This window comes from Carcharhinus amblyrhynchos, chromosome 8, assembly GCF_965287045.1.
Source record: "Carcharhinus amblyrhynchos chromosome 8, sCarAmb.v2.hapA, whole genome shotgun sequence".
NCBI lineage: Eukaryota > Metazoa > Chordata > Chondrichthyes > Carcharhiniformes > Carcharhinidae > Carcharhinus > Carcharhinus amblyrhynchos.
In genome coordinates, this window is record NC_137331.1 from 49,713,391 (window position 1) to 49,737,858 (window position 24,468).

Here is a 24,468-nt window from a genome sequence, read left to right on the forward strand (position 1 = left end):
ATACTGTATGCTCAGTTAACAGCTCTCTCAACCTGTTCTGCCATGTTTAATGATTTATGCCTATATACACTCATGTTCCTCTGCCCCTGCCCAACCCCCCTTAAGAAGTATACCGACTTTTATATTGTCTCTCCATGTTCTTCCCAGCAAAATGAATCACTTCACACTTCTCCAAACTGAATTTCGTATCTCATTTGTCCGCCCATTCCACCAACCTGTTTGTACCTTTCTTCAAGTTCTTCCCTCTTCTCCTCACATTTCACTGTGCTTCCACGTTTCTGACCACACGCAAATACACCAATTTCTACCCTGTACACCAATTTCTAGCTCATTAATGTATATCAGAAAAATCAAGGTCCCAACACTAACACTTGCAGAACTTGACTACAAACTTTCCTTCAGTCTGAAAAATATCCATTAACCACTACTCACTGTCTCCTGTTGCTCAATTCTGTATCCACATTGCTGCTGTCGCTGATATTCTATGAGCTAAGTCTGTTGTGTGGCACCTTATCAAATGTCTTTTGGAAGTCCATATGCACTATATCAACAACATTACCTGATCAACCCCCTCTGTTACCTCTTCAAAAAAATTCATCGAGTTAGTTAAGCACAATTTGCCTTTAACAAATCCGTGCTGGCTTTCCTTAAATAATCTGCGTTTTCCCAAGTGTCTATCAATTTTGTCCGGAATTATTGTTTCTGGAAGAAATTGTTTCTAACATTACGAAATTGTTGTAAATCTGTAGTTGGAGTTGGACTTGTTTTCAGAGTGGAGTGCTGTGAAATCAGTTTATGCTTGCCCCTGAACTGTCACTACAATCCTGATATAATTCACAACTTCCTTGGTGGCCTGTATTGTGTTCCACCACAATTGTTTGGCAGATAAAACAAACCTTTTAATACCATTGAACTATTGTATTAATCTTCTTGTACCTTCATGAACCTCTTTGTATCTGTTTTCTCTTTCTCTCTCTAGCTAGAGTTGCCATTCTGACATCAGCCATGATGAGAACTGTCAGGTCTGGTTACGAATTGATATTCTAATATGTGGGCCTGCAAATTCATGACATAAATCAGCATTCTTTCTTCTAAGGCTGGCATTCCTCAAATTCTGGAGATATTTTATTTGTTGAGCTGTGTAGGCAGCTGAAATCTGTAATGGCACCTTAACAATAGCCCCTGTGTCAGCTAATTCATCCTTCCCACTCGAGCAATCCTGAAGAGACAAGATAGCCAGGATCTCTGGTAAAGGACTGGTGTCTTTAGAAGGCTCATATTCTGATTCTGTGTCCTCAATGTGATTTACATCCTCTCTAGCCATAGCAATTTTGGGGCCATGGTTTAGAGTAATTATAAAGTATGACATGAATTCCAGGGCCCAGATGCAGGATAATGGACATTGAGGGAATGAATTTCTTCTCATTAATGACCTAGAGGGAGTTACTCTGTGGGGTTTTCGAGCTACATGTGTTCTATCATTTGATACCTGAAATGTGGGATCCAAGTGACTATGAAATCCTTACTTTTCTTTGCTTGGCAGCTTTGATTGAGAGGGTAACAAATTAGGAGGCCCATTCAAATAAAAGATGTGATGATCCTTTATAATATGTTTTTTTTGCTCCCTGGTTAATGTTGATGGTTTATTTTATTAGTGTCACAAGTAGGCTTGCATTAACATTGCAATGAAGTTACCGTGAAAATCCCCTAGTCGCCGCACTCCAGTGCCTGTTTGGATATACTGAAGGAAATTTAGCATGACCAATGCACCTAACCAGCATGTCTTTCAGACTGTGGGAGGGAATCTATGCAGACATGGGGAAATGTGCAAATGCCGCACAGATAGTGACCTAAGCTGGGAATTGAACCTGGATCACTGGCGCTATGAGGCAGCAATGCTAACCGCTGTGCCATCATGCCGCCCATGATGCAGATCCAAAGCCTCCTCTAAAGATTTGGTGGTAAAACCGACTCAAGGTACTTAGGATGCTTGAGATAACGCTGTGCTCCTCATTGGAGTGGCCTTCAACTCCTTATCCAAAAGTTGTCACTCCTCCTGAATAGTTTCCAAGTGAAGTGCAGCATTCTGAGACGTTAATGAGACGATCTTTCAGTCTATAAACACTGGAAGGTGAGTATTGACATGTTAGAACTTCAATTACCCGCGATGAGGCAGCTCATGGTGAAATGCTTTGGTTACTGCTGGGATTTAAGAGGAAAATTCAGATTGTTATTCTTTGGTATACGGTTGTGATGGTAAGCCACTCTGCACACTTTTCCTCCGACTCTAAACCAACTGTGTACAGATGACTTTGTAAAGGAAAATTCAGCTTAATGTATTGTCCACCTGAGAAATTCACTGAATTCCATTTCTACCAACTTTTCGTATTTTAAATTAAGGACCATTTATATTTCAAAATTATATTTGACACTATTTATTGAGAAAGGCTAATGTTGCATTAATTCGTGAGTATTTTAATCATTCTTGGGATGTGGGAGTTGTTGACAAGGCCAGAGTTTATTGTTGATCCCTAAAAGCCCTGGATAAAATGAATAGAATATCATGTAATCTTTAACCTGTCTCAAACATTTAAATGGTACTTAACAAGGGTGATTCTCCAATCCATCTGCACTAACTAATCAGTGCAGCAGGCCAGGAGTGGGGCCCAGTTAGTGTGATCCTCACTGGGTGTCCAGCTCCGAGCACCTCTCCCAGCGCTAAATTTCTGATGCTATCAGTTCTGTGCTACAAATAGGCATGCAGCTACATTAGGTATGCAGGGGTGATTTCAATGTAATTTAAATATGACTGACAGGCCAGGGACTGAAGTTTCCAGGCCTAATAGCCTCTACACACCCCAGCTAGAAGTGGTTCACTCCAGTGGGGTTTAGAATATCTCCTCACTTTTGGGGAGCTAGTGGCCTGGTCAACCAATGCCCCCTAGAGGGTCGGGCGATGGGGGCATGGCTCTGGGCATTGGCACCTTGGCAGTGCCAGCCCGTGCCCTGGTACTGGCCAAGGAGCAAAGTGCCAAAGCCCGGGGGTACCTTGGCATTACCCATTGGGCATGGGGCAGTGCCAAGAGGATGGGCATATGAAGCAGAGTGTAAGGGAGGGGCCTAATGGGGGCAAAACTTGGTGGGGGTCGGGGTGGGGATTCCGCTGCTATTCTGCAGACAGGTGGGGGAGGGATGGCAGCAATCAGGGAAAGCTGGGAGGTGGTCAGCCTATTGCAGGAATTAGGGTTGTGGAGAGGGGATCAGGACTGTAGGGGGGAATGACACTGAGGAAGCTTTGGGGCTGCGTGAGTGGGTTGGCACTGTTGGGGAGGGGGATCAGTGGTTGGGCCCAGACATGGTTACGAGACAGCATGGCTGGGCCCAGACATGGTCAGGAGGCTGGCAATTGGGCCGTGGAGGTGTGTGAGGGCGGTGCTGCGGGGTCGTGGGGCTGGCCAGCGATCGATCTGGCCAGTGATTGGGAGGCAGGCTGACAAAGGCCATAGAGGTCACGACGCTAACAGATCAGTGCATGCGCAGTGGTCTGCTCAGCGTTATGCTGCGGCCTCTCCAGCAGGAATAGGCTCCAGCCTCTGATTTTTAGTGTGATTTACACTAGTGCATTCTGCAGTGCACAGAATGTGGGAGATTCATTTTCAAACTCCCACTAAAAAAAATCAGGATTTACTCCACTTTTCATGTAAACTTAGGACTTAGATTTTTTTTGGAGAATCATTTACAACATTATCTTAAATGCGCCTCTGGTGATTTTAACATTCTATGTGATCCATTTCTTTGACTTCTCTCTCCTTGACTCTTGGCTTTGGTGGGTGCTTAACCTCACTTCCATCATTTGAGCCCTAACTTTGCAAGATGATATGTATTTCTCATGATCTTCTGGACTTTATTACCTACAGTTTCCCTTAAAAACTGATGTAGCATGTGATGTGGATTACACAATTTCAGAAATATATATACATGACTATATCACAAGCATAGTCTGATAACAGTATGATAATATTGATCAATGCATAGTCCACAATTTTTTCCAGTGCTGTTTGAAATGGAAAAATACTGTTGTACAAATGTACAATATTCTGAATATTAATTTATAATTTTGAGGAAATATTTTTGCTTTTATTTGAAGGACATGTTATTTTGAACCATCTGTTATGTGTTATCAGTAATGCACATGTGGAAATGGTGGCTGGAACTTTCTGCCCGGTTAACACCCGGCCTCTGCTGTCAGCAAGAATGGAGAATTTGGCGCTCAGCCGAATCTCTGTTCCCTGAAGCAGGGCTGGAGAATCCCAGCTGCGAGCGAGGTTGAAGAATCCGGTCCGTTGACTTTCTAGTAGATGATTGGGTCAATAATTTGGATCTGCTAATTGGTTCAGTTGTTGAATTTCATGACAGTGTAGATGGAGTCAAAATTCCACTCCGTTTAACAAGCTGGTGGAAATGTAAGGAAGCTGATTGAAAGGTTTAATCAATGTGTTTGAGCAGCTTTGAAAGGAATTGAAAAAAATGTGCTTACTTTTTAAGTTGTATCAAAATTTACAAAGTGGTCAAGACAAGTAGCTGAATTTTTCAGGGTTTATCATTACACAAAGAAAAACAATCTTCAGCATATACATTTTGATGTCTAAGTTATCAAAGATATTTCAAAATGTACCAAAGCAGAAACCGACTTGTATGATTAACATTAAAGAACAGATACCTATTTCAAATCCGAAGAGGTGGTTGGCATAGCGGTACATTGATTAGTATTGCTGCCTCACAGCATCAGGGACCCAGGTTTGATTCCTGACTTGGATCACAGTGTGTGGAATTTGCATGTTCTCCCCGTGTCTGCGTGGGTTTCCTTTGGGTGCTCCGGTTTCCTCCCAGGCTCCAAAGATGTGCAGGTAAGGTGAATTGGCTATGCTAAATTGTCCCTTAGTGTCAGGGGGACTAGCTAGGATAAATGCGTTGGATTATGGGGATAGGGTCTGAATGGGATTGTGGCCAGTGCAAACTCGACGGGCTGAATGGCCTCCTTCTGCGCTCTAGGATTCCATGGATTCTATGTATCTGGAAAATCTTAAATCATATCCTGCTCAAATCTGCCCAGAGATTTGAGAGACATCCTTTGTACAAAATTACCTGGAAGGTTTGATCAGAGTAATTAATGCATTGAAAGTTGCAATAGGTTAATTTCCTTAGGCTGACTATGAGCTTGCTTGGTGTTTTGGGTTGAAGTGGAGGACAAGTTTTGAATACTGATAGGATGTTAGCTTGTAAGCAGCTAAGTGCCCTTAAAAATTAAGACACAAATTTTCACCACAATGATAAGCTCCTCTGTCATGGTGAAAATAGTGGAAGTCCCACCCGCAAACATGACCGTTCCCGTTTTTGCAAGGGTGGAATGGGGATGGAGCACATTATGCACATGTATATTTTATATCAGCAGCTGATCCTTGAAAACATCAGCTGCCTCCACTAAAGAAGACTTCGGTAAACCAGGAGTGTGAAACTAAAGTTGTATGGATTAGGTCAGGTAAGGACAGGTCTGAATTTTGTGGATTATTTTGGATAGCCAGAGAACTCCTTTGGAGAGGTAAGGTACCTCTTTGGATCTGGTCCTGCGGCACCTTTGGGTAGGTCAGGTATGCTTTGGAGGAGGAAAGGTGCCCTTTGGAATTGTTAAAAACAGACATAAATGTGCATAAAAGTTGCATAAACTCTTGACTTCTAACTCATTGTCATGGTCAGCAGACCTGTCAAAATCAACTGTCAAAATTGTCAAGGTGGCTGTCAAGTTGTCAAGGTACTTAAAAGTCCTTTTTAAATTAAAAAAAAACTATCTGCAGTGTTAAAAAAAAGCTTGCTATTTTACTTTGCCTATTGAAATAATCCTAAAGGTTTCCATTACTCAATGAATTTGCACGGTAGTGTTAATTTGTAAGATATGAGAGGCCATGATGGGTGGGTGGAGGGGCATAGTTTTGCATGAAAGGTAAGAGGGGCCTAGGGCAGTGGGTGGAGTGGCATGTGTTGGTATGAATGGTACATGGAAAGTTTGTGGGGCTGAGGGTTCAGGTCGGGACGTTTCATGTATTATTCTTTATTTGTAAACTTGAGACACAGTGCCGGAGCCCTGAAACTGGCCTTGTGCCCAACCCACCTCTGCATCTGACAGCCTTTTCAGTTCTTTCTGGATCACCTGCTCTGAATTCTAATCCAGTCTGCACCAGGACCAAACATCTGATATTTAGGCAGCAATTTTTTAAGGGATCTGCAAGGCTGGGAATTCTGCTGTCACTGCACTCAGCTTGGGAACAAAAATCTGGGAGTGAACTCTCATTTGTGAGAGTGAGAGTGTTTATCAGGAGACTGACAGGCTGTTAGTTCACCAAAATGTTGAACAGAAACTGCCAAATGACCAGAGGGTAGTTTGGCGAATTGACAGAGAAAAAAGCCATTTATTTGAGGAACTAACTAACAAGTTACATTCAATCTAAGAAACTGAGTAGCTGAGATTGCAATCTAAAGGATCAGATGCATTACTGTATGTTTTATAAACATTCTTTTGTGAACAATCTTAATGGCCAAAGCGAAGTCAACACCATTGAAATACTGTTTAAAAAGAAAGAAAAGAATTTGCATTTTATAATCTCAGAACATCTAAGGCCATCGTAGCCAAATAAGTACTTTTGAAATATAGTCAATGTTGTAATGCAGCTGTCACTATTGCCGCCTTCGCGCACTATGGACTCTTGGATTTATTGAGGATAAATTCAAATGAACACTTCGCCTGAAAACAAATTGGAGAATGAACACGTTATATTTAAAACAAAAGAGTCAAATGATTCCCATCACTATAACATGGCTTCAGACGACTGTCCACACTGGATACTGGGTAAGTGGCTTTTGGAGGATACATGGGGTCAGTGAGGGGCATGTGGGATATGAGAGGACCTGGGGCATGAGGAATAGGAGACGGAATGGAGGAGACATGGGAATAGGAGGGGCCATGGAGAAGGCATGGGATGGATAGGGCCAATGAGGGAGATGAGGAGGGCATTAGAATGGGGTTGGGGAGCTGAGCCAATGACCCAGCAAACCTCAGGCAAACCTCAGCACCTCTGACTCCTCCTACACTGGCTCGGGACTTGAAAAATCCAACCTCTGCTTGTCCACATCCCCAGGAGACAAAAATATAGTGGGCATGGACATGGGTTTCCAAATTCAGGAAATAGTTTGACTCACTATTCCTGAATCCAAAACAAAGATCCAGTTCCAAAGGCAGACCAAGGGCCAGAATTTCATGATGAAGGAAGCTTGTATTCAGAAATCTCCAGACTTCTCAATCAAAACAATCCCGCACTCACAATTTCCACTTTTGCATGAGGTGGGTATTTGCAGTTAGCTTTATAATATTACTAGGTTGAATATCACAAAAGAGTTTTCAGAAAATTCTACTGAATTAATTTGGGTTATGAGCCAGATGGGAGGAGTGTACAGTTTATCTAGCCCCATTATTTCACTGGTTGCACTACTAGTGCAAATGTTTAATTCACTCACCAAAATGGTCAATTGTGCACTCTCGCTATTGTTAGATCCAGAATAAAAGAGATGTTAATCTGGCTTCTTTCAATAAACGCAGAATGATTTATTTATTATAAGACAAAACTTATTTTTTAAAACAGGTTGCAAGAATTGTATTCTGGAAATGTAATTATCCCTTCAAAATGCATCCATACACATAGAAACGAAAGATAAACAAATAGGGAATGTGCAGAAATTGGTGCTTAAAGAAAAATAGGATAAAAGAATAAAGTTTGCAGGGTCTTAATGCTATCAATCTGGTGCTCTGTTCTGTGAAGGCAGATTACTTGACCCACTAGATATCTGCAGCTTCTCACCAACCGAGCTTCAGTGTTGAGAATAAAGCGAGATCAATCCATGGGATCTCCTTCTCATTCCATCCTCTCAGGTTTCAAACTCCGACAAGTTCCACTGAGCTGAGGATTCCTAGCTGGATACTAATAGCCATCGCATATTTTAGGCATGGCAAGGAAGACACTAGTCAAGATCCAAACATGAAACTCATCTTTGTCAGGTGATTTCCAATAATCAGGGCCTTTGTCTTCAAAACAGTTTTTTCTCTAGCCATTAAAGCAATTACAGTTCAAATAAGCAAATAGCTCCCCTCCTCAAATGATTGTTTAGCTAAAATCATGTGATTTATTGGAAAAGGCATGCTTGCTCACAATCCAAAGTGAATTTATGACCTTCTAAAAAAAACCCAGATGTCACCAAGTGTCCAAACAATGCACAAACTTCCAAATTTTAAAAGTAAATATTGTTCTTGAAGATATAATTTCGCAACACTTGTTGATCAGGCCTGCCTAATTATCAAAGCACAGAATTAAATGGCAGAATTCTGTAACACAATTCCAAGAACTAGTGTTGAAAATTACCATTAAAATTCAGTTTGCTGAGGTATCATTGATTGAGCCGCTAACAAAGAACTGGATGAATGAAAAGAATTGAAGGGATTAGTCTCCTTTAAGGAGAGCCGCATTCTTTTTACTGCTCCAAAAAGCTGATTTGCATTCCCGATGTGTAACTGCAGAGATGAGGCTGCTTTACAGCTTCCTTTCATTTACCTTGCCTAATGATCAGCAGAATCAGTCTGTCTGCTATTTATCAGATCAATGACTAAATTTGGTCTCCAGGTTGAGTGAAGGTTTGAGGTCTTTTTATGAGGACAATAAAGAGTTGGCATTTTGCAGAATGTCTGTCATTTATTAAAATTATCCCCAAAGAAGGCGAGGAAGAGATGGTAAGGATGAAAACTGAGGGTGAGAAGCTTTACAGTTTGACTCGAATTGCATTGAACCACATTGTCATTCCAGTTGCATATTGCAATAATGCCTAAGGCACTCGTTGTGGCTTTGAGTTATAAAGGGTTTATTACCAATGATATTTATATATAGACAAAGAAGGGTCTGACAGAATTGTATCAACATCTATGTTCCACTTCTCCCTGGCTCCAACTGAGGTTACTCCCTGACCCAGGATGCCAGCCTTTGCACCATATTGATTCAGTTTCCCACCTTGACACTCCATAGAACCGGCCTGATAGCATGGCCCTCAGGGAATGCCCCCTTAAAGGGGTCACATTACCACACTCCTCCCCACTCGCCCCCTCAACTCCAGAGTTCATCTGTAAATGAAACAAAAAGAACATCACAAAACATAGGCATGTAAGTTACAACAAGACATTAGGAATACCCAAGGAAAAACTCATGACAAGTTCAGTTGGTCAGGAGACTTCCGGATCCTGGTAGAATGTCTCCATTCAGTGTTGTACTCTTCGGGAACTGATGAATCTGGGTGGATGGTTGCAAAAGGTAAACTCATCAATCCAAGCTTGAGATCCTTTGCAGTGGCTGCTGTCTCCTCAGCTACAGAATCCGCTTGTTCCTCCAGTTCCGTTTTTGTAACTATATCAACCACCAATGACCTCAAATCCACTGTAGGGGTTGCCTGTTGATCCCCTGTATCAGGCCCTGCTCTCTTCCTCAAATGATCTACATGACTTTTGACATAACGACCTTGTATTTCTACAATGTAGGAGACTGATCCTGTTTCTCCCAATTTTCCCAGCCACCCATGCTGGGCTTATAAAGAACAAAGAAAAGTACAGCACAGGAACAGGCCCTTCGGCCCTCCAAGCCTATGCTGATCATGATGCTCTAACTAAACTAAAAAGAATACTTTCTTCCCTTAATTGGTCCGTATCCCTCTATTCCCTCCCTCTTTGGAGAAACATTAGTGAGCTCGGATGACATCACCCTGGGCTTGCTAAAGACATTGATACTTGAATTGTATTATAATCAGCTTCGTGCTGATTCCAGGTGTGAGGCTGATTACGCCATTAAAAATGATCCGCTACAGCAGCCCCCTCCCCACCCCCCAGCCGCACCTCCCCCCTTGCTGACAATTCCCGGCCCGCTTCGCTGCTCGGGCTCTACACTTCCCAGGCCTAGCCAGCAGGTTTCACCAAAAGGTATCATTTATTTCTTAAATTCAAGCGTAGCCCGAAAACTTTCTAAGGCAGTGCTGATGACTGCTGTCAGTTTTCCTCCCATTGCCAGCAAAGCAAGCAGCGTGATATATTGGTCATCTGAAATAGGCAAATTGCCTGTGCAGGTGTGACTTGCGTCAGCAGCTTTGCAGAATCCACCGACATGTCTTTTTTCTTTTCCTCTGGCACAGCTCCAAGGTAAGAGGTCAACCTTGCACCGGTATAATGCCAACTTCAGTGGTATATCAAGGGTACTGTAGTCCATTATTTGTATACATTTATTGAACAAGAATGAAATACAGAATGATTTATGACATATATAAACGTAACATCTAATTAGAAAGAAAACCCACGTTCTGCATGCAAAGAATTTCTTTGAAGTGCAATGACTATTATACACAAATGTGACAGCTATTCTGTGCCCATCAATTTTCTGAAATGTGTCCTTCTATCTTGGAACCATGACAGAGGTCTTGGTTCTTAAACAGACTGTGGACATATTCTGGTATCTGGTTAACACTTGTTTATCAGTGTTACCTCTGAATAAGTTACAGAGTATGAACGCTATTTCTGGCATGATTCCAACCCCACTGTCTCAGGGAATCTAAAACTAGGGGGCATAGTAACCTATGAGAGGGGAGAGATCCAAAAGTGCCCAGAGGGGCAGTTTTTTCACACAGAGAGTGGTGAGTGTCTGGAACAAGCTGCCAGAAGGAGTAGTAGAGGCGGGTACAATTTTATCTTTTAAAAAGCATTTAGATAGTTACATGGGTACGATGGGTATAGAGGGATATGGGCCAAATGTGGGCAATTGGGATTAGCTTAGGGGTCTTAAAGAAAAGGGCAGCATGGACAAGTTGGGCTGAAGGGCCTGTTTCCGTGCTGTAAACCTCTAAGACTATTACTCTCATGTTTTTAACATCTGACTGGCTGATGTCAGCAGCACATCATCTTCTACATCATATATTAGCACATCTCATCTGTTAACCTGGACTCAGGCAAGGCATTCTCTGTGGAAAACTCTTCATGGATAATAGGCCTCTCTGCTGTAGCATCGCCCCCAATTTAGGGAACTAACCTTCCTTCCCCCCACCCTTTCCTTGCTGATGTGACGTCACATCATCGGGGTTCAGAACAGATTTTCTAAAATGGGGAACAGGTGATCAGAACGCACCAGAGATGCGCAGGTAAGTAGAACCTGCAGGGAGGACAAGGGCATGCCCAGGCAGTTCCCTGGCATTGCCGCTGGCACCATCTGGATACTGCCAAATTAAATGCCCCCAATGCAATGATTCCCATTGCTGGCAGGAACAGATATTGGCTGTTATGGGATTTTATTAAAAATTTAAGATTCGTTTTGCACTTCGCTTGCCTCAGTCTCCCCACCGCCCTCTGAGTGGGCTAAACCCCACCACTCACCTGAAGATAAGGAAGTGAAAATAAAAAGAAGTTGATTGGGTTAGCTTCATTTCCTCTTCATGATTCCTACATAGCCAAATTAGTTTGGGGTTTTTCAATGCAGGTTCCGAAACACAATCCCCACTGGCAGGTTCCTGGCATCTGGTTGAGCTATGAGGAGAGGCTGAATAAACTAGGCTTGTACTCGTTGGAGTTTAGAAGAATGAGGGGAGATCTCATTGAGACATATAAGATGATGAATGGGATGGATAGGATAGAGGTGGAGAGACTCTTCCCGCTCAGAAAGGACAGTAGGACTAGGGGGCACAGCCTCAAGATAAAAGGGGGGCGGTTTAGAACGGAGTTGAGGAGGAACTTCTTCACTCAAAGGGTGGTGAATCTCTGGAATTCTCTGCCAGTTGAAGTGGTGGAGGCTGCCTCGCTAAATATTTTTAAGACGCGGGTTGATGGGTTTTTGATAAGCGAGGGGATTAAGGGTTATGGGGAGAGGGCGGGAATGTGGAACTGAGCCACGACAGATCAGCCATGATCTTATTGAATGGTGGGGCAGGCTCGAAGGGCTAGATGGCCTACTCCTGCTCCTATTTCTTATGTTCTTATGAACTGCCACTTGTGCCCACTAAACAGCCAGTGCCTTATGCCATGTTCATCTCTTTCACGTCATAGTGATATAGTTTAAATGTGCGTCTCTTTCAGGCGGATTCTTCTTGCTTCTTTATCCTCCTCAGAATGCTTGGGAAAAGGGCAGTAATAGAGTGTATCAATGAGGAAAACTCTCCTAGTTTCTAAACTGACTTGAGAAACTGGATGGTATCTGACATTTGATAGTTTTCACTCATTCAGAACACATTAATTTTTGCAGTCCCAAAATAATGAGACTTTGCATCTGATGCATAATTTTATGAGACAGAATCACAAATCAGAGGTTTAAAGCTGGAACATGAGAAATACCAGGAGTGGAATTTTTCTTGTACATGCCTCCATTCCATCACTATCCTTTCGCCGGTAGTGTCTGTTCTAAGCGTTTCTTTAGTAGGTTTCACAAGGAGGTTCAGAGGCTTGTAAGGTTCAGCAGTAGAGCTTATTGGAAGCACATGACTTCACACATGTACAAGGTATAGCCCAGGCTATGAGCTAACACCATACTCAGGTCTCTGCAAATTCTTAAATTCGCCCAGGTCCCTTGTCATTGACCCCTTATCAAATTGTGGGCAATACTGTTCCCCAACCCCACATTAACCTTTACTATATTGCTCTATGACCCCCTCAGGTGATCAAAACCAATCCACAAGATCACATGAACCAAGTGTTATCTATAAAGCAGTTCTCTTCTATTCAATGCAATCACTAATTGTGCTCAGCTTTCTCCAGAAAACATGCACCAGCTGGCAATGTATTTCAGAACCTCAGTGTTCTCTGGATGAAGAATCATCACCTAACCTCCAAATATATATTGTCGCAGTTAAATTCATGAAGTTTGCAATAAATTATCAACTCATGTTATTAACTACTGTTCCACATTAATCATGCAGAATTAAACACAGCTTTAGTAAATTGACTAATCCATCAATTAATAAACCAGACCCTTCTTATAAATATTAAAAATGATGCCTAAACCAAAATTAAAATAAGAATTAATATGTTATGCAAGTGGATCTCTCTTATAAGATACACTGACTTTAGATATAAATTATGATCACATGAGTTACTTGGCTTAGCAAAAATCATTTTCAACACTTGCACCAACAAGAAATCAAACCCCAGAGAAAATTGTCCTTTATATTCTTCTAGTTCACTGACAAGATTGTCGCAAGGTGAAAGGCCAAGGAAAATGAGGCAAGGAGACCTAGGACCAAAAGAGAAAATGCTGGAGAATCTCAGCAGGTCTGGCAGCATCTGTAAGCAGAGAAAAGAGCTGTTTCTAGTCCAGATGACCGTTTGTCAAAGCTTCGATCACATGGACCAAGTGTTATGTATAAAACAGTTCTCTCCTATCCAATGCAAAGCCCCTAGCACATCAATAGTCACAATGCCCGCCCTTAATTCCCCCAGCCACATGCTCCCCATAATTACAGCCCCCTCCCCCAAATTCCCCCAGCCACATGCTCCCCACAATCACAGCCCCCCCCAATTCCCCCAGCCACATGCTCCCCACAATCACAGCCCCCCCAATTCCCCCAGCCACATGCTCCCCACAATCACAGCCCCCCCAATTCCCCCAGCCACATGCTCCCCACAATCACAGCCCCCCCAATTCCCCCAGCCACATGCTCCCCACAATCACAGCCGCCCCCAATTCCCCCAGCCACACACTCCCTACAATCACAGCCCCCCCCAATTCCCCCAGTCACACACTCCCCACAATCACAGCCCCCCCAATTCCCCCAGCCACATCCTCCCCACAATCACAGCCCCCCAATTCCCCCAGCCACATGCTCCCCACAATCACAGCCCCCCAATTCCCCCAGTCACACACTCCCCACAATCACAGCCCCCCCCAATTCCCCCAGCCACAAACTCCCCACAATCACAGCCCCCCAATTCCCCCAGTCACACACTCCCCACAATCACAGCCCCCCCACTCCCCCAGCCACATTCTCCCCACAATCACAGCCCCCCCAATTCCCCCAGCCACATGCTCCCCACAATCACAGCCCCCCCAATTCCCCCAGTCACATTCTCCCCACAATCACAGCCCCCCCAATTCCCCCAGCCACATTCTCCCCACAATCACAGCCCCCCCAATTCCCCCAGTCACATGCTCCCCACAATCACAGCCCCCCCCAATTCCCCCAGCCACACACTCCCCACAATCACAGCCCCCCCACTCCCCCAGCCACACACTCCCCACAATCACAGCCCCCCCCAATTCCCCCAGCCACACACTCCCCACAATCACAGCCCCCCCAATTCCCCCAGTCACACACTCCCCACAATCACAGCCCCCCCAATTCCCCCAGCCACATGCTCCCCACAATCACAGCCCCCCCAATTCCCCCAGTCACACACTCCCCACAATCACAGCCCCCCCCAATTCCCCCAGCCACACACTCCCCACAATCACAGCCCCCCCAATTCCCCCAGCCACAAACTCCCCACAATCACAGCCCCCCCAATTCCCCCAGCCACACACTCCCCACAATCACAGCCCCCCCAATTCCCCCAGCCACACACTCCCCACAATCACAGCCCCCCCAATTCCCCCAGCCACACACTCCCCACAATCACAGCCCCCCCACTCCCCCAGCCACACACTCCCCACAATCACAGCCCCCCCCAATTCCCCCAGCCACACACTCCCCACAATCACAGCCCCCCCCAATTCCCCCAGCCACACACTCCCCACAATCACAGCCCCCCCCAATTCCCCCAGCCACACACTCCCCACAATCACAGCCCCCCCAATTCCCCCAGCCACATACTCCCCACAATCACAGCCCCCCAATTCCCCCAGCCACACACTCCCCACAATCACAGCCCCCCCACTCCCCCAGCCACACACTCCCCACAATCACAGCCCCCCCCAATTCCCCCAGCCACACACTCCCCACAATCACAGCCCCCCCCAATTCCCCCAGCCACACACTCCCCACAATCACAGCCCCCCCCAATTCCCCCAGCCACACACCCCCCACAATCACAGCCCCCCCAATTCCCCCAGCCACATACTCCCCACAATCACAGCCCCCCCAATTCCCCCAGCCACATACTCCCCACAATCACAGCCCCCCCAATTCCCCCAGCCACATGCTCCCCACAATCACAGCCCCCCCAATTCCCCCAGCCACATACTCCCCACAATCACAGCCCCCAATTCCCCCAGCCACACACTCCCCACAATCACAGCCCCCCCAATTCCCCCAGCCACAAACTCCCCACAATCACAGCCCCCCCAATTCCCCCAGCCACACACTCCCCACAATCACAGCCCCCCCAATTCCCCCAGCCACACACTCCCCACAATCACAGCCCCCCCCAATTCCCCCAGCCACAAACTCCCCACAATCACAGCCCCCCCAATTCCCCCAGCCACATGCTCCCCACAATCACAGCCCCCCCCAATTCCCCCAGCCACACACTCCCCACAATCACAGCCCCCCCCAATTCCCCCAGCCACACACTCCCCACAATCACAGCCCCCCCCAATTCCCCCAGCCACACACTCCCCACAATCACAGCCCCCCCAATTCCCCCAGCCACACACTCCCCACAATCACAGCCCCCCCCAATTCCCCCAGCCACACACTCCCCACAATCACAGCCCCCCCAATTCCCCCAGCCACATGCTCCCCACAGTCACAGCCCCCCCAATTCCCCCAGCCACATGCTCCCCACAATCACAGCCCCCCCCAATTCCCCCAGCCACACACTCCCCACAATCACAGCCCCCCCCAATTCCCCCAGCCACATGCTCCCCACAATCACAGCCCCCCCAATTCCCCCAGCCACATGCTCCCCACAATCACAGCCCCCCCAATTCCCCCAGCCACATGCTCCCCACAATCACAGCCCCCCCCAATTCCCCCAGCCACACACTCCCCACAATCACAGCCCCCCCAATTCCCCCAGCCACATACTCCCCACAATCACAGTCCCCCCAATTCCCCCAGCCACATGTTCCCCACAATCACAGCCCCCCCAATTCCCCCAGCCACACGCTCCCCACAATCACAGCCCCCCCCAATTCCCCCAGCCACGTGCTCCCCACAATCACAGCCCCCCCAATTCCCCCAGCCACATGCTCCCCACAATCACAGCCCCCCCAATTCCCCCAGCCACATGCTCCCCACAATCACAGCCCCCCCCAATTCCCCCAGCCACATGTTCCCCACAATCACAGCCCCCCCAATTCCCCCAGCCACATGCTCCCCACAATCACAGCCCCCCCCAATTCCCCCAGCCACATGCTCCCCACAATCACAGACCCCCCCAATTCCCCCAGCCACATGCTCCCCACAATCACAGCCCCCCCAATTCCCCCAGCCACATACTCCCCACAATCACAGCCCCCCCAATTCCCCCAGCCACATGCTCCCCACAATCACAGCCCCCCCAATTCCCCCAGCCACATGCTCCCCACAATCACAGCCCCCCCCAATTCCCCCAGCCACACACTCCCCACAATCACAGCCCCCCCAATTCCCCCAGCCACATGCTCCTCACAATCACAGCCCCCCCCAATTCCCCCAGTCACATTCTCCCCACAATCACAGCCCCTTCCCCAAATTCCCCCAGCCACATGCTCCCCACAATCACAGCCCCTTCCCCAAATTCCCCTGGCCACATGCTCCACACAATCCTAGCTCTTTGAAAAGTTGAGAGGCTGCAGCAATGCTATTTACAAGGGCTTTGTGCACATCCTTCAGCTGGAAGTGTGCTGAGTGCACTAGGACCCAACAGCACCGCAAAGCCTGTGGTCAGTGCTGATACCCAGGTCCATGCTGCAAATCGGACATCAGAGACCCCGCAGAGCAACAGCCCTCCATCCCCCACACAGTCTCAGAGCTGCCATTGACCCGAGACAGTAAATTCCTGCAACAAAAGGACACCTGTGAGCAGCAGAGAGACATTGGAAGCTCTACACTCCTCACTACCTCCTCACTAATGTTCAATGATCAAGCGCCCAAATCAGGCTTTTATGGAGCATGTCTGCTTTGCGCTGATGGGCAAATGCGGTGGTAAAGGGGGAAGTGCTAGTAAAGTTGAGCATGCAGTCCATTAATTCAATTTAAATGCATGCAAATGCATTTAAATGGCTGTCATGCCCATTTCGAGTTCCTAAATAATACTAGAGCCACACAACATGCATGCCTGACCCATCAAGATGCTCATGGATACCAGCCTTGCAAGATTTTTTTGGCAGATCTCAGAATGTGTGAAGCAGCAATGCATTGAATTTGAAATGCATTGGACTGCAACCTTAACTTTTCAGCTATGGACCCATTTCCTGGAGCACACCCCAGTTAAAATGGTATGGTTCAGGAATGGTGTGGGGCAGACACAGATGTGATTCTAATCTCCACGCCTTAAAATGACTCCTTCAGTATTTATTGACTGAAATTAGCTGTCCCTATGTCAGATGAAGTTAATTATGCCTGCATGCTGAGGTTATGGACAAACGGTGGCCCAGATTTTCACCACAATGGAGAGGTTCTCTGGTGTTCAGTGGAGCGGCCACCATTGAAGTGGGATTTTGGGAAAATAGGAGTGTGGAATCTGGAGTGTGCAGAATAGGTCAAGTAAGTGGAGACCTGAACTTGGTGGAATATTTTGGATAACTAGGGTACCCCCTTTGCATAGGGTCCTGGAGCACTTTTGGTAGAGATAAGGCAGCCTTTGGGGTAGTTAAAAGTGAACATCATTATGCACTTTTTACATGCAAAATAATTGGAGCTATAAAGCTGTCAAATAGCTGTTCAGTTGTCAAGACTCTGTTAAAGGACTGTCCAACTGTCAAGGGACTGTCCAACAGTCACAGAACTATTAAAGAACTGTCCAACTGTCAAGGGACTGTCCAACAGTCACAGAACTATTAAAGAACTGTCCAAATGTCAAAATGTCAAAACTACCCAGGAATTAACAAAGCTGTCAATAAACTGTCTAAGGATATTAGGTGAATTGGCATGGAGGGAATAAAGAAAAAGGATGATGGCTAGGGGGCGTGGGTTTGCAAAGGTTACCACTAAGTTGGCAAGGGATATGGGGAGCATGTGGTGGATGAGGGGAAACTGGTTGACACCAGGGGTATGGGGACCATGAAAGTTGGGGGGGGGGTCGGATATAGGTTTGCATTGGTGTGATGCATAGGGAAAGTGTGTGGCTGGTGGAATACTTTCTGTTCTATTATTTATTTATTTAAAGACAGTGCTAGGACACAGAGGCAGGCCTTATGCCCAGCCTGCCTTTGCACCTGTCTCCTGTGCATTCGTTCAGCGCCATCCACCCTGACTCCTGTTTCAGCCTGCCCCCCGCTACACAGCCAGAATTTCAACCTGTGGATGGACATTTTTAAAGGTTGGGTCCATAGAGCTGCGAAACCTCCTGATTCAGTGAACCCGACCTGGGGGTGAAAATCTGGGCCAAAGTTGCTCCATCAGCCGAGAGACTGTTAATGGGTTAAACATTTTTTCCAGGGTTGATTATATTATTCATGTACAATTGCCTGCTGTTTATTTTAAAATGTTGTATGGTACATAAATAATGTTTTAAAGTTGAACTTGATGCAATTTTTATAACAGAAACGGTGATGGATGTATCGGGTATCTCTGTGATCTCAATTAAAAGAAGCCTACCTCCTGTTTCACTTAGGTCTGGATTGTTGCAGAATTGGAATGACTCCAGAGCCACTTAAAATATCAGGCAGGACTTGATTCCTGTTTGCCATTCCCAGTTCACCTCCCAATTTTCACTGGCATGGGAGAATGCTGCAGGTAGCCAGCCCACAGTATACACTCCAGACCTATCTGGCTCCATCATGGTGTAAGAACTCCTTCAGTGAAATTGAATGACCTCATTATGTGCCCAGATTCAAAAAAATAGATTATCTCAGCAAAGTGTTTCAACAACTTAAGAGGACTATTGATTTTACTTGATTGACAGCTTTAAATGGTTATAATTTGTTCTTTCAGTGATATCTTTTGACAATGTTTCAATGCTTATTTGCATAAGATTAAGAGGTGTGAAGTGTTTTTAAAGCCACTATTTTTACTTTAATAGTCTATCTGTTTGATATTTTTTCAATGTTGTAGGAACAACTACTTGTTTTCAAAAGATAATTTATGGATGGGTATTTGTTTCTGAGCATTTCCACACATGCTATAGTTACTGTATGGTTCATTGATTCTGTGTATGGCAAATGTTGAATGAGGGGGAAAGGAGGGGCTATAAGTTGGCATGAGGACCATATGGGGCTGTGGAGATGAGCTGGCATGGGACGTGGGTATGAGGTTTGATGGCCAGAGGATCTTATGGCCTTTAGTGCAGCTTTGGGGAGGTCGCACTCTGCCTCAGAACTCAGCCGCCCCTGTGGTTGCCGACACTTTGATTCCAGGGTCAGCAAAGATTGCGACATTTGGAGGCCTTTCTACTAAGGTGCGTCCAGTGCGTTGGGGCATTTCTTTGCTCAAACTGCCTGCTTCAGGGCCAAAAATCTGGCTGTTGTTTTCATGCCATATGTAAGACTTCCGGATTTTTAGAAAATGAAAGAAAACTGATCTAAAAATGAAGATTAAAAGTCCTGTAATCCATGTCACTTTAAAATAAGGTCATCATCAGAGGAACAGTTCAATGAGTAATTATTTTGTTTGTGGAAGAGGGAGGTGGAGGGTGGTGGTGGTGGGGGGGGGGGATGGTGGTGTGGGGGGTGGGTGAATTTTTTTTGTTTACTAGGTTAACATTACAACGGAGATAAATATTAGTGTGTGGTTCTATAAGAATGTTGAAGTCTTTTACTCAACTGTGATTGTGGGATAAAGATTGTGGGGATTATTGTAAAACATTCAGTCGCATTTATTCAGAATCAAAAGCTATTACATACACAATGGCAGGTTCTTTACAATGTCTACCGCATGGCAGGAGGTGCTATGGTTGCAAGAAATTTAGTTATCTGTGGTGTTAAAGAACAGCTGAAGTCCTAAGGGTTAAATATATATTCTGTGGAGAGGAAAAGAATGGAGTGTTTGTAGGGCAAGCATGTGTGTTAAGGATATCTGTCCCAGAGTCAGGTCTTCATTAGCAATTAGTGTCCCTGGAAATCAGTTTTTCGCGAGGTTGGGTGGGACATTTGAAGACAGATCCTGTCTATAAGGAACATTAAATGGTCATATATCAACAAACCGGCCTTGAACTTTCATTCAAATGCAAGGAATGCCTGACTTCTCTCCCAAGAATGTTTCTTTACAAAGAAGATGACAGTGACCTTTAAGGGGCATCTTGACAAATAGAAGAATAGGATGGAAATTGAGGGATGCAGTCCCTGGAAAGGTATGGGGTTTTAAATGGGCAGCACAGTAGGTGCAGGATTGGAGGGCCTGTTCCTGTGCTGTAATTTTGTTTTGTTCTTCTTTGTTCTAAAATCAGAACCTTAGTAAAAAAAATGTTTATTCCAAAGATTTGTTACTTATTGCTCAGTAATGACGTGAGGGTGAGAGGTAATAATGACAAACTGGGCAATGCAGAAACTGTGATTACACCAGCAAGGCTGATAGCTAATTAGAATTCTCAAAAGACGTGAATAGCTCCTGTGACATCACTTACGGAGACTGTGCAAGGCAGGATCATCAGACACTTTCTAACCATTCAGTCTTTCCTGACAAGATAATTCTGGTAACAAGAAATGAGTCAAGCTGACAGTGAATAACATTAGTCTGGAAAGTGCAAACCAGGCAACCTACAAGCCCTGTGAATTCGCCTCACACAGTCCCTAGGGAATGTCGAAAACCTTAACCTGGAATTTTCAGTTTCATTTGCCAGTCCAATTGTTAGAGCATGCATTTCCAGATCATGACAATGGTATTTGCTATAATAAAGTAATGTAAAATTACAGAAGACTGGATTTTTAGTTCCCTACAGGGACATGGCAAAGTGAACTGTGTGGCCATCAGGGAGGGTTAACAAGTGTGCCTGGCTTCATTAGTCTCTTGCTGACTGAAAGTCCAATCTAAGTGGTCAGAAAGTCAGCAGGAAGCAGTTGTTTAACCATTGCAATGTAGGCAGAACCTATAGGACTGGACCCTGGTGTTGGGGGAAAGAGGCAGTCAGAGGTGACCTGAGAATCTCCTGACCCCAAAAGGAAACTAATTACCATTTTAAAATCACATTTTGCTTGGCCTTTTCTAACTCTGCCTCCTGTTTTCAGCAGGTTAGGATAGAGCAAGGAAGCCATGAACTCCAACCCTCTGACCTCAGGCTACAACAGTCTTTACCTTGAGGACAGCATTGGAGCCAAACTTGCATCTTTAGGAGAAACTTGTTGGCTTTGAGTAGATGTCCTTTTCACTTGTGGTTTAAAATTGCAATTGTCAGATTGATATGGGTGCAGCAAAGTCCTCTACTTCTTTAACTGCCCTCTCTGCCTTGTCCCCTATCAGGTAGTGGAGCTAACATCTATTCCATCAAATCTATAGAATAAAAGCAGACCATTCAGTTCAATTTCCTATGCTAGTATTTATACTTCACAATAGTTCCTTCCCATTCTATCATTTTCCATTTGGCCTCTATTCCTTTCTCCCTCTTGTACGCACCAAGCTTCCCCTAAATGCATCAATGTTATCTGATTTAACCATTTGCTTTGGCATCAAATTCCACATTGTCATCAGTCTGTGGAAAGAAAACCCTTCTAAAATCTTTGTTTGATCTACTAGTGTCTATATAATTTTTATGCCCCTTTATTCTGGACTCATCCAAGAATACCAATCATTTCTCCATTTTTATAGTATTGAGTTTCTTCATAATTTTTGAGTCCTTGATCAGGTTTTCTCTTAATCTCCTATTTACTAGAGAAAAGAGTCTGATGAACTTTTCCTGGTTGTGCATTATCTCAGTCGTGATAACCTCAGTACTTTGTTTGGATTCTTTACGGCCTTACTTTTGTGTGTTGCTAGTTTTACTAATTTATCTCTCTGTATCTTTGCTTCACTGCTCCATTTAGTTTTTATCTTCCAAAGAATAAGTGTCTCCCTTATTCATACTGCCAAAGTGAACCTCTTCAGAGGTTTCATTGTGGAATTTAATGTGCTATCCAACTCAGTTAACCTGATTAATCTTTGAATATCTTGCTGCAGTCCTCCACTTATAGATAAATCCCCAATTGGGTATCAACTTCTAATTTCAACAGCATACTTCTGAATGTTTATGTAAATGGTGAACGATAGTGGCCCCACTTGTGTTCCCACAGAACATCATTTCCCACTGAGAAATTTTGCTTGACGCCTACCCTCCATTTTATTGCCATTTTTCAATTCATTCTACTCCCCGCTCCCCGGTTACACATTATTGTCTCATAGATGGCACATCGGGCAAAGGAGCTGGAGTCTGTCTGGTTGCTGGTCACACAGGGGAGGAGGCCACACAAAGCGGAGAACAGAAACATACAGAGGGGGGTAGCTGTCAAGCTGAATACCAACTCCTCTCCTTCCAGAATAGTGGACATGACCAGGGCAGCCAAGATAAGGACAGAGTAAGACAAGGTTCAGTTTATTTTACCAGTTTATTTTACCTTTTATTTCCCTCTGTTGGCACTTCATAGAATCATAGAACCCCTATAGTGCAAAAGGAGACCATTTGGCCCATAAAGCCTGCACTGGCAACAATGCAACCCAGCCCCTATTCCTGTAACCCCACATATTTACCCTGCTAGTCCTCCTGACACCAAGGGGGAATTTAGCATGTCTAATTCACATGGAATTTGGGAGGAAACCAGAGCACCTGGAGGAAACCCTCACAGACACAGGGAGAATGTGCAAGCTCCACATAGACAGTCACTGAAGCCAGGAATTGAATCCGGGTCCCTGAAGCTGTGAGGCAGCAGTGCTAGTTACTATGCCATAGTGCCGCCTCTACATCAATCAAACACACAGTCATTTAGGGCTGCTACATCCAACAACAGTAACAGCAACTGAGCTGCACTGCTGAATAATGGAGATGGTGCCATACCATGGCACACAGGCCAACCCTCCCAGCAGGAACCACCTGCAACACTATCTCAATATCAATAGCTATCAAAATGACTGTGAGGTTATTTGATCACAAGCCTGTAGGTTGCTGCCCTGCTCCTTCCAGCTGCTTTCCCTTCATTTTTGCTTGTCACCTTTGGCCATCACTCTTTTCAATCCTGGGTAATGGGTTGAAATGCTTTCTCATCCTTTCATGTAAGAACTTCTGTGCTGCATTCTGATTTTTCCCAGTTGCTCCTTGAAGTTCCTTTTTGTTTGTTCAGGGGTTGACTAACTTGCCTAAATCAATGTTCACGAGGCCCTAGATTTGGCCTACATGTGACTTCAGACCCACAGTAATGTAGTTGACTCTTAACTGCTCTCTGTCTAGCCTGGCAAGGGCAATTAGGGATGGGCAACAAATAGTGATGCTCAGGAAATAATAATGACTAATCGTTTACTTATTTTTATTGGATTCCAACACCCTCTTTTCTGTTGTGCATGTGTCTGTCTGTGTATCTGAGGTGTGTGTGTGTGTGTGGCATGTGTGTGTATGGGGGATGTCTTACTGTGCGAATTTGTATGTGTGTGTGCTGGGAGTGTGTGTGCCTGTGTATGGGGGATGTGTGCGCACATGTGTGTGGGGCGTGAGAGTGTGTGTCTGTGTGGTGTGGGGAGCCATGTCTGTGTGCACGGGGGGAGGGCTGTGTATGTGTATGTGTTTGTGTGGGTGTGTTGGAGGATGTATTTCTGTGTGTGTATTGGGGTGGGGGTGTGTATCAGTCTGTGTGTGGGGATGTGTTTCTGTGTGTGTGAGTGCCCATGAGCATGCATGTGTGTGCCTGTCTATGGGGGTGTGCCAGCCTGTGTGTGTGTGCGTGTGTGTGTGGGGGGGTGGTTGTATTGGGAGGTGGGGATGTGTGTGTGTGTATATGTATGTAACTGTGTGCATGTGTTGGCGGGGGAGGATGTGTGTGTGAGTGTGTGATTGTGTATGTGTGTGGGGGGAGGGTGCGTGTGTGTGTGTGACTGTGTGCATGTGTGGGGGGAGGGTGTCTGTGTGTGTGAGTGTGACTGTGTGTGTGTGGGGGATATGTGCGTGAGTGTGTGATTGTGTATGTGTGTGGGGGTAGGGTGCGTGTGTGACTGTGTGAGTGTGTGGGGGAGGGTGTGTGTGTGTGACTGTATGTGTGTGTGTGTGTGTGTGAGGACGTGTGTGTTTGTGTGACTGTGTATGTGTGTGGGGGAGGGTGTGTGTGTTTGTGTGTGTGTGTGCCTCTCTGGATCCTAATGATGGTATGAATGCTGAATGCTTGACAT